Source organism: Battus philenor, unplaced genomic scaffold (genome assembly GCF_028537555.1).
Source record: "Battus philenor isolate CCGP_79_NKW_IND1 unplaced genomic scaffold, ilBatPhil1.0.hap1 SCAF_17, whole genome shotgun sequence".
NCBI lineage: Eukaryota > Metazoa > Arthropoda > Insecta > Lepidoptera > Papilionidae > Battus > Battus philenor.
The window spans coordinates 13,217,915-13,235,000 of record NW_027181679.1 but is presented as its reverse complement, the minus strand read 5'-3'; positions in this window follow the sequence as shown (position 1 = coordinate 13,235,000).

Genomic DNA, 17,086 nt, shown 5'->3' with positions numbered 1-17,086 from the left:
ATTGGATGGACAGGCAACACTGAACTCTACCATTTAGTACATGTTTTGGTAGATACATGTACCACATAGGAAGGAAACTGTCAACCATGTACCACCATTGTGGTAGCAAAGAAGCTACGGTTCAGCACACGTTCGAGGAGTATACAGCTTGAGTTGTGCTGCGCCAAGAACCCATCTCCATTGTGAAAAATTAGCTCTCGTTTCTAGGCTTCGTTAGGATGATGTTACAGAAGGAGGCCGTGGAGAGAGATAGAGAAAAAAAATCTGTGCTTCTCATCTATAGTCGAAGACTTGAACGACAGAAGGGGATGGATATACCGAGCTCTTCTCCAGCTCTGGTAACGGAGAGGTGATCTCTCCCACGGAACCTTCTCGTTGCCCTCGCATCGAAGAAGTACCCTATGCGGGATTCCCCCACAGGAGATAAAAAAGGCTTGCATTATATAGCCACTTGCATTCTATATATATATATATATATATATATATATATATATATATATATATATATATTTACAGCACATTTAAAATATTTATCCGTGTTCATTTAGTAAAAAAAACTGTAATAAATATTTCTGAAAATAATTTAATAATGTCTGAGTTTCACAGGAATAATTTCAGATAGAATTTTAAAATAGAAAATCACATCTATCAACTTTAGTATACTTTTATCCAATAAAAAGGCTTAAGTAAAGGACTTATTCATAGACAAGTACGCTAAGCTTCGTAACAGGGAGGTCTAGTTAAGAGATGCCTTTGAACATTTAACAAAGAGATACAGTACATTTTAAAACAAAAGCTCTGTGAAGGAAATTTTGTAATATTACGTTAGATATCAAACTAAAATTTATCGAATTATTAACTTAAAAATTTGTATTTTGAACTTGTAAAAACCTGAGAGTCGTAGTCTCAGAGCTTCGCTACCTTACACTGACTTGTTCAATTCGTCATTCTATAAATACGAATGTGGGACAAACGAATAAATTTACAGGAAATCAATATCAGGTAAGTAGGGGGTCTACCCAATACGGAAAAACATGTCAAGGGGTCTACGACACAAGTTTGGAGAACTCGGGTCTAAAGAAAGAGTACCATGTACAAAAGAGACTAAATAACTATGATGTCTATAAAATTGATTAAAATAACAGCCTACATTTTCAGTATAAAATTAATATCGATATCCGCAACAAAGTGCTCTTAAACAGTGACATTAATGCAATAAATTTATATTTAAGTGGACGTATTTTGGAACACGACACGCGTGTCAATTTCGGTGTGATAAACAGTATTGAATGATGTCGAATTTTCATCCATTACCGGAAAGGTTCTATCCCATCTCCTACCGTATAAAAGTATCATATAACTAAATATTTCATAAAACATATATACATATATATGTCCTGGAAACAAATTTACATAATGTAAACTCCCTTAGAGGATAGAGATTCAATGAAGTACCGGAGTACGCTAGATAATGCCTCCTACATTTACACAGGCCTTATATTTCGGTCCTTGAATAGGGTGTCCATCACACAGCATGATTACGGGATAAAAAAAAATTTACGCGGTATACCGAGTCCAAAAAAGAATAATTTCTGTACTAGTATGTAGAAAAATCATAATAAAATCTCTTTGTATCTGACTGGTTGTAATGACAACAAAAATATAATTTAAAAGAACGAAACTAGTCATTATATAGCGTCTATTTTCTTTTGTGTATATATATTTATACTTTTTTTGGACCCAAGTCTCGCTGCTGCCCAAATGACATTTGCATATTTCTAACCTAGCCTAACACTTATCTTAAAGTAGCGAAGGTCAAGGGCTTTCAGAAGGTGCTGAGCCTTCAGATCGCTTCATTGAACACTTCATGGTGGGAGTCAACCCAAGGGACCCCAGAAGGGGACTTCGGCTTGGATTGTCACTCGTTTATAATACCAACTCAGCCTTCAGATACTGTCTTTAGAAACCATTTTAATAATTCATTGTATTCATAATAAATTTTTAGTTTTCCTTGGGTATTTTTCAGCATACAACGATAAAGAAGACAGCACACCGGAGGAAATATTTCTTAATTAAGAGCTATTTTAGTGTCTGTAGTCGTAAGCCAGATATTCCTCTTACATGCAATCACTTTTCTCTTAATTTTATCTGTTTGATGTGATCTGATCTTTTTGCAATGTTGTATATATTAAATTTTAATGTTATTTCACCTATAAAGGAATACATAACAGACTCAATTATTTATACTTAGTCTTGCCATAAATATTGTTATAAAGAAAAGCACGATTTTTTTTTTATACGTAACATTTATTCCTTTCATAGTGAGTTAGTTTAATACATCAATATATAACTATTAAAAATATACAATGTTTATTCGAAGTGGTCTCCATTGGCTGCAATACAGTCTTTTAAACGTTGAGGCCAGTTATCAATAGCAGCACGAACTCTTTCTAGAGGAAAATTCTTCACTGCCAACCGAATGGATCGTTTTAGGGACTCCAAATTATCATGGCGTTTAGAGCAAGCCTTACTCTCTAAAACTGACCATAAATCATAATCCAATGGATTTAGGTCAGGACTTGACGACGGCCAGTTTTCAGTGCTGATAAAGTCCGGAACGTTAGTTTTCAACCAAGATTGGGTGGATCGAGCTCTATGACCCGGTGCCGAGTCTTGTTGAAAGCACCATTCTTTGTTATTGAACATGGTGTTAGTTAAAGGCTTAACTACCGTCTCAAGAATGGTATTTTGATAAACTTGTGCCGACGTTTTAATACCTTTTTCACAAAAATATGGCTCAGTCACCCCTTCATAGCTAACACCCCACCAAACCATCACTGAAGTGGGATAATGCCCACGTTGTACTCTGTTTACTAATTGCGAAGCTTCTTTAGAGCTTCCAGCATAAATACGGTCATTTTGTTTATTAAAATACTGCTCAATTGTAAAAATTTTCTCATCCGTAAACAAAATTTTTTTGTGACCTCCCTTTGCGTACCGCTTAAGTAGTTGTTTGGATTTTACCACCCTATTCTTCTTTAAATTATCAGTTAAGAAGTGACCAGTACGTCTCTTATAGGCTGCAAGTCCTAAGTCATCTTTTAATATACGCGACATGGTTCTAGGAGCTATCTTCATCTCCCGAGATAAAATCTTTTGCTTACGGACAGGATTTCTTCGAATTCTTTCCCTAACTGCTTTAATCACCTTTTTCACACGAACGGTACGTGGACGGCCAGATCTTTTTCTGTCACAAACAGAGGAGGTATCATTGTACCTATCAATAGCCCGGTAAACAAACATTTGACTAATACCAAGCGGGTGGAGGGTTTTAAAAATTGCACTTTTCTCCATACCTACTTTATGTAAGGCAATCACAGCGATTCGGTTCTCTTTATCACCCCACTCCATTTTAATATAACAAAATATTTAACAATATAATGGCGCGAAAATAAGAAAACACATCAAGCAATCATATAAAAATGACAGATTCCAAATTCAAACGTAATATTTTCTTTTTTTGAATAGTAACAGTATTTATGGCCAGACTAAGTATAATACCTAATTAAATAGATATCGACCGATAGATACCGAAAAACATAAGACGTTAATATTAAATTTACTAAAAAAAAATGGGACAATTTTGAAATTAATTGAAACATTGTCACCCTACAATCGTAAGATAACGGCTAGATTAGACCATGGTGTAGTGGTTCTTTAATATTATGGGCTTTGATGTCAGATTATAACGGAGCGAGCCCACTTTGAAGTGTTATACTGAGGGCCGGTTAGGAGGAGGGTTTTAAGCAAAAACGCAAAGTTACATGTAACGGTTAATATACCTTTGATAGGTTATCTTTGACGTCGCATCATAACGGGAAGGTAAGAGGTTTTTTTTCAGCATTAAGTATTTGATTTTTTAACATAATTTTTATGTCTAATGGATTCAGGCGTTATTTTGTGGAAGTCCATCCTAAGTATAAAGTTCCATATAATTAGATCTACCAGCATATTATTAACTAAATCTTATTACAGCATTCAAGAGTTTTTAGTCGATCTAAATGTGTTAAACTTGGTTGTTGAAAAATTGTTAAATTTGATTTAAAATAGTAACTGTTAAGTTTCTGACCGGCTCTACTAAAAAGATCAATCCGACCCGGTGGTAGCTTACTACTTATAATGTTAAAATGATCGACGATTCAAAAGCGCATATAAATACCTTCTTAATTAATGATATTTTAAATTATGAATTTCATTTGTCAACACATAGTCTATAGAGACAGATTATAAATAGTATGAAAAGGACCAATATTTAGCCACTTCCGCACATGCAGTGGTAGTCGTGCAACAAATGCACCGCCCGCCAGCCCGCTGATAAAAGCGTATGCGACAAACAATGCGAATCACACAACCGCCACCGCCAAATTGCTCAACACGTGTTTCACCCCTTCACGGGGCATCTTCAGGAGTTATGTTACACCGATTAGTGCCAAACATAGAGTCGTAAGGTAATTGCTAAATATTGGTCCTTTTCTTACTTAGTATGGACTTCCGCAAGGTAACGCCTGATTCCATTACAGATTATAAATAATTATTAATTTAAAAATATAGTCATCAAAAAATTGTTAACGTTTTTTCTTACGTAATTATATAATAAATTACATAACTAAATACACTGTATATAAAGTTATGTATTGTTGTTATAAATGAACCCAAAGTTGAAAATGATAATAAGAATAAATACACCCTTTATATATGGACGTCAAAAGTTAGTATTTCTAAGCACCGCGAACATCACATCAAGTTATTTCGCAGAGAAGGTAATCCCCCGATCTTTCAGAACAGTTCGGAGCCAAGTAATCCGTACGAACTCTTAAGTGCGGTAGAAAATGTGCCCCCACAAGTTTCGACCGCGTTAGGCTTTCTACCAAAAACACTCTTATCTGCCAAAACTAACGGTCGTTCGGGTGCCTTTGTAAATGGATTTTTATATACAGAGTGATTTATTCGTTAAACTTAACATATCTTAAGTGGAAAATGTTGAGTTGATTCGATCCTTTTATTTATCATCCTGTATACGCCCACTGCAAGCCAAACTTTTGTCCAAAATAATTTTATGCATATATAAATATTAACTTATGTAAATATAAAGATATATATATATATATATATATGTATACATATATATATGTATATGTATACATATATATATATATGTATACATATATATATGTATATGTATACATACATACATATATATATATATATATATATATATATATATATATATATATATATATATATATGTATATATATATATATATACTAGCTGATCCCGTAAACGTTGTTTTGCAAAAAAAAATTAAAGGGTTGATCGTAGAGGGGTGAAAATTTAGGGTAGTATGTATTTTTAATGCCACATTATAAAAAAAAATACAAAAAATTTCGTCAAAAAATTAAAAATTTTTTTTAAGGGTGAACAACTCTCATCACTTAGGGGTATGGACAATAGATAGTAGCTAATTCTCAGACCTACTGAATACGCATATAAAATTTGATAAAAATCGGTCAAGCCGTTTCAGAGGAGTACGGTAACTAACATTGTGACATGGAAATTTCATATGTTAGATATATATTTATAGCTATAAGTTCTTCATAGTTTAACCACTTTTAAGCTGTTACACCTTGTGTGTGTCTGTGTGTGTGCGTGCGTGTGTGTGCTTGTGTATGCGTATGTTTGCTTTTGTGTGCATGTTTGTGCGTGTGTGTGCGTGTGTGTGTGTGTGTATGTGTGTGTGTGTGTACACACGAAGATAAACATCGTCTGCCAGCGAAAAGCGTTAAAACTAAAACCACTATTTCCAATTAAATTGTATAAAATAGTCATTCTGAAAAGCGACTGGCCAATAGCGTCTAGTATAGAGGCTGCATGAACAGATAGGAAACAATAATTTATATTAATATGTAGCAATTTAAATTTTGAAATCATTTGTTATTTCAGTATTATTAATACGTTATTAATTATTTAATTGTACAAAGCTTTTGCACCTATAATCAATCATCCTGTATATAGAATGTTAAAGTAAAAGTAGAAATGTGAAAAGACCTGCAGTGTTCCAAGCGTAACAAACCACTGTCGGACTTAAAGGCTTAAGTCACAAAGCCACAACATGGACTTATTGATTATTCCGTCTTCCGTACACTACCCGGTTGCACTGAATTTATACAAAGTTTCTGTACGAATCTAAATTTCTAGATACTCTGTTATAAATACATATATTATAACAAGTCCAAAAGTGGGCATACGAAATTTAAATTATATATAATAGTGCATTTCTGATAATTCAGAAGAAAATGATGTATACACAATGTAAAAATTAGAAGCAATTTGAAAATATATAACATAGAGAAGAAACTTTGTAGTGTCAGCCGACGTCGATAGATGGCGCTACTTGTTTCACGCATAAACGTATATAAAGGGCACCGAGCGGTAGAGCCGACATTAACAAAGAAGACTCGACAAAGACACGATGTATAGAAATTTGGCAACGTGAACGCTTTACCAATAGGAATTGAGACAATGTTCAAAAATCGTCTAAGTCATAGACAAAAGAAGATTGAATTGACACATTGATGACTCCTTTCCAAATTAAATCTACTCTCTTCCTGTTGAAGAAGATGTTGACAGCCTTATGGGGTGTTCAAAGTTTGTGAAAAATGGTACGTGAACTAAAAAATATCTTTGCATCAGTTCATCGAAAACATTCCCATGAAGGTAGATAATACTCGTATACATGTATAGTGAAATAAATATATGTGTGATATACTATGTCAAGTAAGGATTACTTGGCTGTAGGGGGAGGTAAGGATCCTCCTGAACATAGAGAAGCGGCCGCCGGTGCCGAGTGTACGTGAGCTATGAATGTGAGGAATCGTCAAGAAGTGATCATCATCCCATAACAGAGTTCCACGCGTGGACTCCTGCTCGGAAAGAAATCCATAGATTGGCAATTTGAAGTGGCGTGACCCCTGGGACTTAGTTCTAGAGTGAAATTAAGTATATATAGATAAATATATTTTTAGAAATATTAGTATGTTATAGTACGTCACAATAAATATTGCGACCTTGGGAAAGAGACAATCGGCTAATTTCAGCATCGTAGAACGTTATCCTTGTCGCACGAAGTACAAGCCGCCCAGTATCTATTAGGAGCTGTTACAACAAGTATGATTTGTTTCTTTTAATAATGACTTTTTATTGTTTGTATAAAATACACCAATTTTCCTTTAATTGACCTCTTTGACAGCACAGATAGTGAAATGGAAGTAACATACAATTAAAATTATTATTATTTTTATTACAATGTCACATTTTAACAATAGGTATAATGATGTTTAATATGTACAGGTGTAATTATTCTAAATAATTAAATACGTAAACATAATGTGTGTATGTTTTTTATTTTACTTTACCCCAACCTCAAGCCACCGCTTATAGAAAAATTTATGCAGGTGCGTGAAGCAGAGTAGAGTCGAAAATAAAATAGATGTAATATATAATAAGTTGACAATCAATAAGAGTTCTGTTAAAATTACTAAGTTGAATAAACAGATTTAAGTTTTATCTTTTTTCTAACTGATGACCGCTGTGGCTTCACTTCTGGAGTGAAAAATAGGACAATAAGATAGAGACAAGACCATGTTAACGTCGAGGAGAAATGGTAGATGCTTGTTATCGACCCGTTGTTTGATAGTCTATAAAGAAGGTATATGTCTAGCAATGATTATGTCATCCGTGTACTGCAGAAGCAATATTGATGATAGTTAAAAGTAGGCAACATATATATGTGGTAATCGGGACGCAGGGATTGAATTTTAAAATCTTTCGTGGGGAAAAAATATTTTTTTTAAATAAGAAATTCTAATCCAAGCTGCGCACACCCCTATGTCGTTCAACCGACGTCTCTCTCCCTTCCTCACATACACCTCTCGCTCGCACCATTTGACGTTCCTATTCAAGCATAGTATTACGTTCCATTCCACACGTATATACATATATATTACGTATGTATTGTAGTGAAAGTCTACAGCTGACAAGAGAAAATACATTTAAAACACTTTTAGGTTAAACGGTTTTTTGATACCCAAATTTTGGTGGTTGTGGAAAAATATGTACCTAGTCCGCCATATTGGAACGGCGTCCATCTTAAATTTTAAATTTTGACATAATCATCGTGTTTTACTAGTGTAGCCCTTTCATTTGAAACCCACATTGAGGGGGTTAAGGAAAAATATGTAATCCGCCATTTTGTATCTGCGGCCATCTTAGATTTATAATGTTATTGATTTTATTATATTGTATTGTCATCTAAATTAAATGTGTGTACCAAATTTCAGATCAATCTGACAACGGGAAGGTGCTTAAATTTCAATTTTTAATTTTGACCCTAACAAATAAATTTCGTACGGGTTTTAAAAATGCACGATTTATCTTCCTGATTTTGAAGTTACTAAAAAGGTTTCATTGAAATTTTCAATCTATTTTTCATTAGTGTTTCTATGTGTCAAAATTAATGAATTTAAATAAGAAAGTCAACACAAATACGATATAATATGAAGCATCTTTTAATCAGACGTATTATATAAGGTTGTGTAGTCAAAAATATCATTCCAAACAATTAATCGTCGCCTCAACGGCCTCCATCGCGTTTGTTTTAGAGTCGATATCGTTAAGTGATGGGAAAACGAAATCGAGCACCGTTTTATACGCCAATAACGGCGGGAAGGGACAATTTGCCAAATCAAAGCTATAAATTCCGACTCGAAATGACTGCAGAATATGGTGCGGTTGGAGATTCGACCGATCTTAGTGCACTATTCAAAATTTAATGGCTCGTGATGGTATATCGCCGACTCGGCCGAATAAATCCTTTATAGGGAAATTTTAATTTTATAACGAAAATGTTTTATTTAAACACATCTCTTATTATCGACCTGTTTTAAATAGATTACTTAATTGCTTTCATTTCTTTATATATTCCTGTCATTTTTTCAAAATTTGTCAACTATTTATATATTTATTTGGTCGTTTCAGCCCATAAACGCCTTGCATAAGGTACAAGCCAATCAGAAATCATTAAAAATCTCGTCTCTAGTTTTCTGTTTAGCAATACATTTGGCCATCTCTTCTTCTGTTTTCAGTCAATGGGCGACCACTGCATGGTACAGGCCTTCGCAAAGATATCTATAGGAGATATATAATAGTAGGTGTGAGTTGGCCCCCTTTAGTTGTTATTATGTAAGATTGTATCCTGGAAATCGGATGTGGATATATATATAGGATTGTAAAAAAAAGGCTGTCCAGGAAATAAGTTTTTATTTTATTCTTAGTAGCGTAATCACTATATTTCTCGTGAAATTACGTCGACTTGTCGGCTTAACATCAAGAAAACAAAAGCGAAATAAGACACTTATGAAGTTAGAAAGAGTAAGTAAATATATATATATATATGTGTATATATATATTTACTTATTCTCTTATATACCTTCTTAACTATTTAGTTATTAATTACTTAGTTATTAATGATATATATCAATAAAATATAATATTAATTTATATAACATCTTAACAGAAAATACGTTCAAAATGAACACACGTAATAAGTCCTTTGGGTGCTGAATTAAATAGAAAAGGAAAGACTCCGTAATAGCAAATTACAGGATTATTCGGTGGAAGAGACGATATATGGGTCTTATATTCCGACCGGGGGATTATTGCTTATATTAACTTAACGAATCGACTCTTAAGGCGCTACTACAATTAAGTAACTAAGTTATTACTTTTTAACTTGGTGATAGGTCAGTGACGAGGATATTTTTCCCGGACGCCATTTCAGCCTACCGCGTGCTCCGCAGTGTCGAGATGGATACGGTCTTGGCCCAGCTCTTCACGGGTCACTGGGGGTTCTCTGAGTACCTTCACAGGTTCAAGCTCAAGGAGGACCCCTCGTGCTTCTGTGAACCGGGCGTGGGCCAGACCGTGGTCCACCTTGTGGCCCACTGTCCGGCGTTCGGAAGACTGCGCGCAGATTCCGAATGCCGGATGAGCAAAAAGATAGAGGAAAGGAATATCTCGGCCATCATGCAAGACGAAGGGGAGTAAGAAGGTGGTAATAAATGCAATAGGTAAAAATAAAACGAACACTAAAATATAGAAATAAAAGGAATATAGTAGTAGCAAAAATGGTGTAATAAATAGTATAATATAAGATGATAATTACAAAGGAAATACGTGTTAAATATTTGAACAATAAATGTAATGTTGCAAAATAAAATAGTAAGGAAACCTAGAATGTAGTGGTTGAGGATAGATGTATGGCTAATGGAATGAAAGAGAAAGACTGGAAAAATTGTAGAATGAAAGAAACAGTACGACAGATAAGATGATATATGAAAGAGAAGAATGATAATAATAAAAAATATGAATTAATTACTAGAATTAAAAAGTCCCTGTCCCACACGAGATAGGGGAACGAGAGGTCCCCAACAGCGGGGACCATTAAATGAAAAAAAAAAACTTGGTGATAGGACAGACGACAACACTTTTTTTAACTTAAGCCAAAAGTTAAACTGTCAACTAAACTAGCACAATTAGGGGAACACGATTTCGGGTCTGAACAGCAGTTTGTCGACAATCCTTAAAGTCTGCAAGATAATAAAACTGTCATATACTTTAATAGTTGAGAGATAGGATTTTTAATAATGCCTTTTTAACTGTAATTAACAATTACAAACATAAATCAATAATATTTAATGGAATCAGGCGTTACCTTGCGGAAGTCCATCCTAAATAAGAAAAAGATATTTAGACACTTCCGCACATGCAGTGGTAGTCGTGCAACAAAATGCACCGCTCGCCAGCCCGCTGATAAATGGGTATGCGGCAAACAATGCGAATCATACAACCGCCACCGCCAAATTACTCAATACGTGTTTCACCCCTCCACGGGGCATCTTCAGGAGTTATGTTACACCGATTAGTGCCAAACACAGAGTCAGTGTATTTACGATTACCACTGCATGTGCGGAAGTGGCTAAATATTGGTCCTTTTCTTACTTAGGATGGACTTCCGCGAGGTAACGCCTGATTCCATTAAATCATATTATTAACTTAAAAGTGAATATAGAAATAATAATTAAAATATACATGATGTTAATTACAAATTTAATTTTAATCTCATATAATGAAGCATTTTATTCTTTATATGACCTGTGTAAACAAAGATCATAGATTAAAAATCATAAATTTAGATTAAACAATGTTCTAAATTCGAATAGGTTGTTTTCAATTTAAATATAAACTGTAATACAATACTCTGTTTAAATATCGAATACGGTTTTAGAATAGTTCAGTTTAATATAAAAGGAATAATTTGATGAGACAATACTGGACGTAACGAAAACAGTAATGAGGTAAACAAGACGAGGTTCATGAAATGAATTTGAAATGGCCGGAGCGTTGTTAAGAACAACGTACCCCGGCCAAACCTAACAGTATTCTAACAATTCAACTAAACTATTGTTTCTTCAAGGGATAAGTCCACTTTGAAACTAGATACCATATAAGCCGCCTTCCATCAAAATTCGTTTCTCGTTACTGTCCTGTTTATCATTTTACGAGATATTTACACTAAAAGATACATGTTTTCCGTGGTCCAAGTGATAGGAATAGGCGGGACATAAACGCAAAAATAAAAAAAAACACAATTAGTAATATGTATATATATATATATAAATATATATATATATATATATATATATATATATATATATATATATATATATATATATATATATATATATATATATGTATATATACATTTATAAAGATATTTCCAGTATAACATTTATTAGCTTCTAACTAATTTAAAATTTAAATTAATTACCCTTAATAATTTACGCGAATATTCTCTCTAAAATCACAGCGTCTTGAATATATTGTTTGGGCGTTTACTCAATCTTTGCAGAGTATATAGGACCTGACTTCAAAATAGATTGAAAGGTAATAAAGTATAGAATAGAAATTAATACAAAACCGCTCATCGCTTATATTTGAACCAAACGAAATAATGTAGAGTGTTGGTAAAATGGATCAATTACAGTTTATAAGGAAGGTCCTCGTAAAAAAATTTCATGTCCGACATATTAGATAATGTAACTGAAATATATTGCCTTTTTATCCTTGCACTAGCCTCAAGGAGTATATAATACATTAGGCATTAAACCCCTTATATTAGTTTTGTAAGGAACAATGTATCTGTTTCGTAGCAAAACGATAGTGCGTGTAAATCGACGACACCGCCATCTATTGACATAATCCAAACTAACTATATAATCCAAACATACACCAACGCCATCTAGTATTAATTAATCAAAACTCAATTTGCTGCGACATTTAAATTATTATGTTTACATCATTATTATTTTAACAGATGACTTATGCATTACATACACGAGCTAATAGATGTGGTGTGGGTAGATCTTGTATAAGATGGATGACAACACAATGAAGGTCGTAAGAAGTTGCTGAATACTGGCAGGTGGTGATCTTTGGAGGAAGCCTGTGCTATGCAGTAAGCCTCTATCAGCAGACATGATGATTCATCCACTGATGATGAACTTGATAGGATTTTTCTTTCCTTTCTACGCTGTTTTGATAGCGTAAGCGGTTGACTGCCTTGCTATTTGTATGTTGTCTAAGAACTTGATTATTTATAGAGTGATCTATTAAAAGAAATTAATTCTGATGACTTGTATAAATTTCCTTCATAATTATTGGGTTTATTAATTACAGGGGGTGTTTTTATTAATTTTTATTGTTTTTCAAGTCTCTTTATAATAAATAGTGTACCGAAAATACCGTAACTATAGGAGAAATGAAGAATATAACAAAGCATAAACTATGTTAAAAATAATTTCTATTACTATGAGAAACGAAGAAAACTAACTCATTAATTGCCTTATAAAAGGCATTCAATTAAGTGTGGCTTGGAAGGCAACTGGAAAAAAAGCCGAAATGAATAATGTTCGCGAAGAAGAGAGCAAATAAAATGAAAATAAAGAAACTATATAGCCCGAAAAGGGATCCGGGACTAATGGTCGGGCCATTTAGTCCGGTTTATCCGGACACTCGGGTCTCGCAGTAAATCATCCCGACGGCGGGGCGGGCGGGGTTTTTTTTCCTTGCGTCGCCTTCAATTAGACGATTCCCACTTGTTTCCGTTCCCGGGCAAGTGTAGATACCGGCTACTTCGCAAGTCACGGTAGTTTTGCCACGACTTGACTTACGTCGTTTGCTATAAACTTGTCTTATATATAGTAAACAGCTTTTAACATGTTCACTGCGGCTTGAGGTCGATTCAGCCTCATGGTAGACTTTGCACTGGTGCGGCGCGTAAAACTCGTGTTCTCTCTCTAGTGCGGCGGCTGTTTACACTCAACCGTATGAGGTATGACAAAGACAAATATAGCTTTCTTTATGTCTGCGAAGCATTGACTCAATATTGCAAAAAAAATGATTGAAATATGAGGCAAAAAAGGCCTCAACCGCACTACTAGGAAGTTCAGCTTGAGGCTGATTCGACCTCAGCCGCACCAGCTGAAAGTTCTTTAAAATTGGGCCCGCAGTGAACGTGTTAACAATATCAAATATTATGTATTTTTAAACATAATAAAATAGACTGTTTTAGTTTTCAAATGTTATAAAACACATCATGATACGACCACTTCTATACCTTTCCCATAAATTTAAAAAAAGACCGTTTGGTAAACTTAACAAGAACTCGTGTGGTGTCACCTTGAGCCTTCTTATATAGCCTGTCCTGATGATCAGTGTCATTTGAATTGGCTTTTAAATTACTCATTTTTACATATATAAGTACCAAAGTTGTACGTACATTAAACAATTTGTTATGGAAGTTTTTTGAATATCAAAATAAACTCAGATTCAAATTTAAAATTTTAAATCTACCGATAATTCTTCCAAAAAATCATATAGCGAAATTATACATGTATATTCATATTGAAACGTAATTTTAAAGTTCCCAACTTGTAAAAATAAATGACGGAATGATAACATACGTGAAAATTTTGAAAAAAGACTGTCTCTTTCTTTCTTTATATTTTTTAAATTTAGAACTCGTTAAAGACGTTGACAGACGGTTATTGGTCGCTTTGAACCATTCCTATTGGGAAACGGCGAGTGAGCTCTATATCTACGGTACATGCCCAGTAGTGAACATTAGTTTGAAATGAAGATATTATTTTTAAACTTGCCAGTTCTAAAAACTTGTAGGAGCAGCATAAAGCCATCGTCAGAGGCGCATCGAAAAGGGGAATTCCACAGAAATATAAATCACTCATTTTGTATTAAAACTATACGCACTATTGAAAGCAAACAGTTAAGCATCCAACAAAATTCTTATCAGAAACAATTAGAACACTCGAGGTCTATAAATTCTTAAAATATCTGTCACTGCACTTGAAAAGTGTAATTTTTTTTTAAATATGTTACATTTCAAGAGGGTACTTACACATTAATAAATACTACTTCTCAAGATTTACAAAAACCTTTAATAAAATCTACCTTTATTTTGTGTTCCTTAATTGTAATTGTTAATACAAAAACATCTGCATAAACACACTCTTACGCTCTACAATATACACCCTTTTACTTCGGACTTCGTCATTTTGTTATTACCTTACTAGTCCTAGGAATAATCCTACAAACTCTAGTCAATAAGTAAGAAAAGGACCAATATTTAACCACTTCCGCACATGCAGTGGTAGTCGTGCAACAAAGTGCACCGCTCGCCAACCCGCTGACAAATGCGCATGTGGCAAACAATGCGAACTACACAACTGCCACCGTCAAATCACTCAACACGTGTTTCACCCTTCCACGAGGCATCTTCAGAGGCCACGCCACACCGATTAGTGCCAAACACAGAGTCTGGTCTATATGGTGGTCTGGTCAATAATGTCCTAAGCTTGTATACTTAGTGAAAAAATCTTTTTCTTATAATATAAAATTATAATCGTTTCTACCAAAGGCATTAAGCCTTTATTAAACGAAATACGAACACAATTTTTTTCTCATAAACTGCCAACCTTTTTTTATATCATTGACAATATCAACCTCCGACCGAATTTATTAAATCGCGTTCAAACCAAGCGAGGGTTAGGAATCCTTCGTGATTGGAATGCCGGTAAAACCATGAATTTAATTAAGTCCACACTGTGTCGACAATGTTTTATCGGTTTCAAATTAAAAACGCCCTCGTTTTTGTAACGACCGTAATTTGGTACTCTTATCAAATGGAGGAGTGTTCGTTTGGAAAATCTGTCAATTAATTGTTAAATTATTTATCTAAAATCTATGTATCTGAAGTGATTTTTTTGCCTCTCGTACCCCTAATTTGCTGAGATCAGGGTCTTTGTTTACAAATATTTTTATCAAATTTTTATCTTTATTCTTCACACACTTTCATTCTTCTCAATTTCTTTTGTTCTAACCTTTTTTCCTTAACAATATCATTCATTTTGTTTTTTCATTCCTTCTAGCTTTCATCGCCTTCCTTCCATCATCTTATTACTCTTAGTTGGCTAGGTACATTTCTTTTATTCTTTATTTTATTACTTATCCTATTTTTTTTATATCACAGTTTTCTTATTTTTGGGTTTGACTTTTTTAATACAATACTACTTTGTTCTTATTCTATTTTTAGTTTATTTTTTCTATTATTAATTGACTAATTATTTGTGCAGTTTATTTTGTACCTACTTATCTATACTGTTTTATTCCTTTTGACAGTATCACTCACCACCCTGCGAGCAAACGATAGGAATGATGGGCGAAGGTTGTCGTCGCTCATCATTAAGGCGATGCTCTCCTAATCTACTTTTAGCTTTACTTCCGTTTCCAGGGTACTGCGTATCCTAGGAAGTGGTTATTACCAGGCTATGAATGTACCTTGAAACTCCTTTTTTTACGGCCCTCGCTATTTGGGACCTCTCGTTCTACTCGTCTTTTTTGGGAACAAGTATTTACTTTATTAAATTTTTCACTTCCTTTTTATTATTTTCATACTTTTCTTCCATTCTTCATAATCTCTATCATTCTGTTGTTCATTCCATAATTCAGTAAATTTTTCTCTTCCGCTCTAATATCCTTTCTTCCATCATCAATTACTGCAGTTTATTTTATTTATACAATATACATATATATCACAGCGTTTTAGTTAATTTAATATCTTAATCATATACCTATTCCTTCAAACTCCTCAGAACAGATGATTATGATACGGGAGAGTCTGCAGCACACTAGTTTATTTCAACCGTGCAGTTCTTCAGTGGTGGTACAAGGCAAGAAATGCAAAGAGACACATTGTTTAAAGATCATGATGATCATTGTTTGCTTTTTATTTGAATGAGTATTTGGGGACCTCTCTTTCCTTCTGCCATATGTGGGACAGAGACATTACATGTTTGTGGAAAGCTTATTAAAGCACGAATTACAGAACCCTCTAAACAATAGACACTTGTGACCTTGAAGTTATTTATAAATTTTTGTGTACGGTTCTCGGAAATTCTAACCGAGAACTATCTCGAACTTACTAGAACCTTATCCGTAGTATAAATAAGTGTACTTCCCGTGACGACAGTTCAGTGTTGTTATTTGAGTTATTACATTAAGATCTACGATCAGTGATACAGAGTGACTATTTGGTAAGTTATTTGGACAGTGATTTCTTAATCGATTTGGAAGTGAAGTTTGGACTAAGCGGAAGTATACTTTGTGTTTAGTAGGATGATCATCTGATTTGTGAATAAGACTCCTTGTGAACCAGTAGTGTTTCGTTTCGAGTCAGAACCCACAGTACGTAACAATATCATCAGCCTTTCATCACCTATCTTCCTTCATCTTCGCTCTTACATCAAAGTTTTAACCACATATAAATTTTGGTATCGAAGCATTGACTCATTTTTATGTAATTTACTCTAATTTTTTTATTATTATTTTTACAAT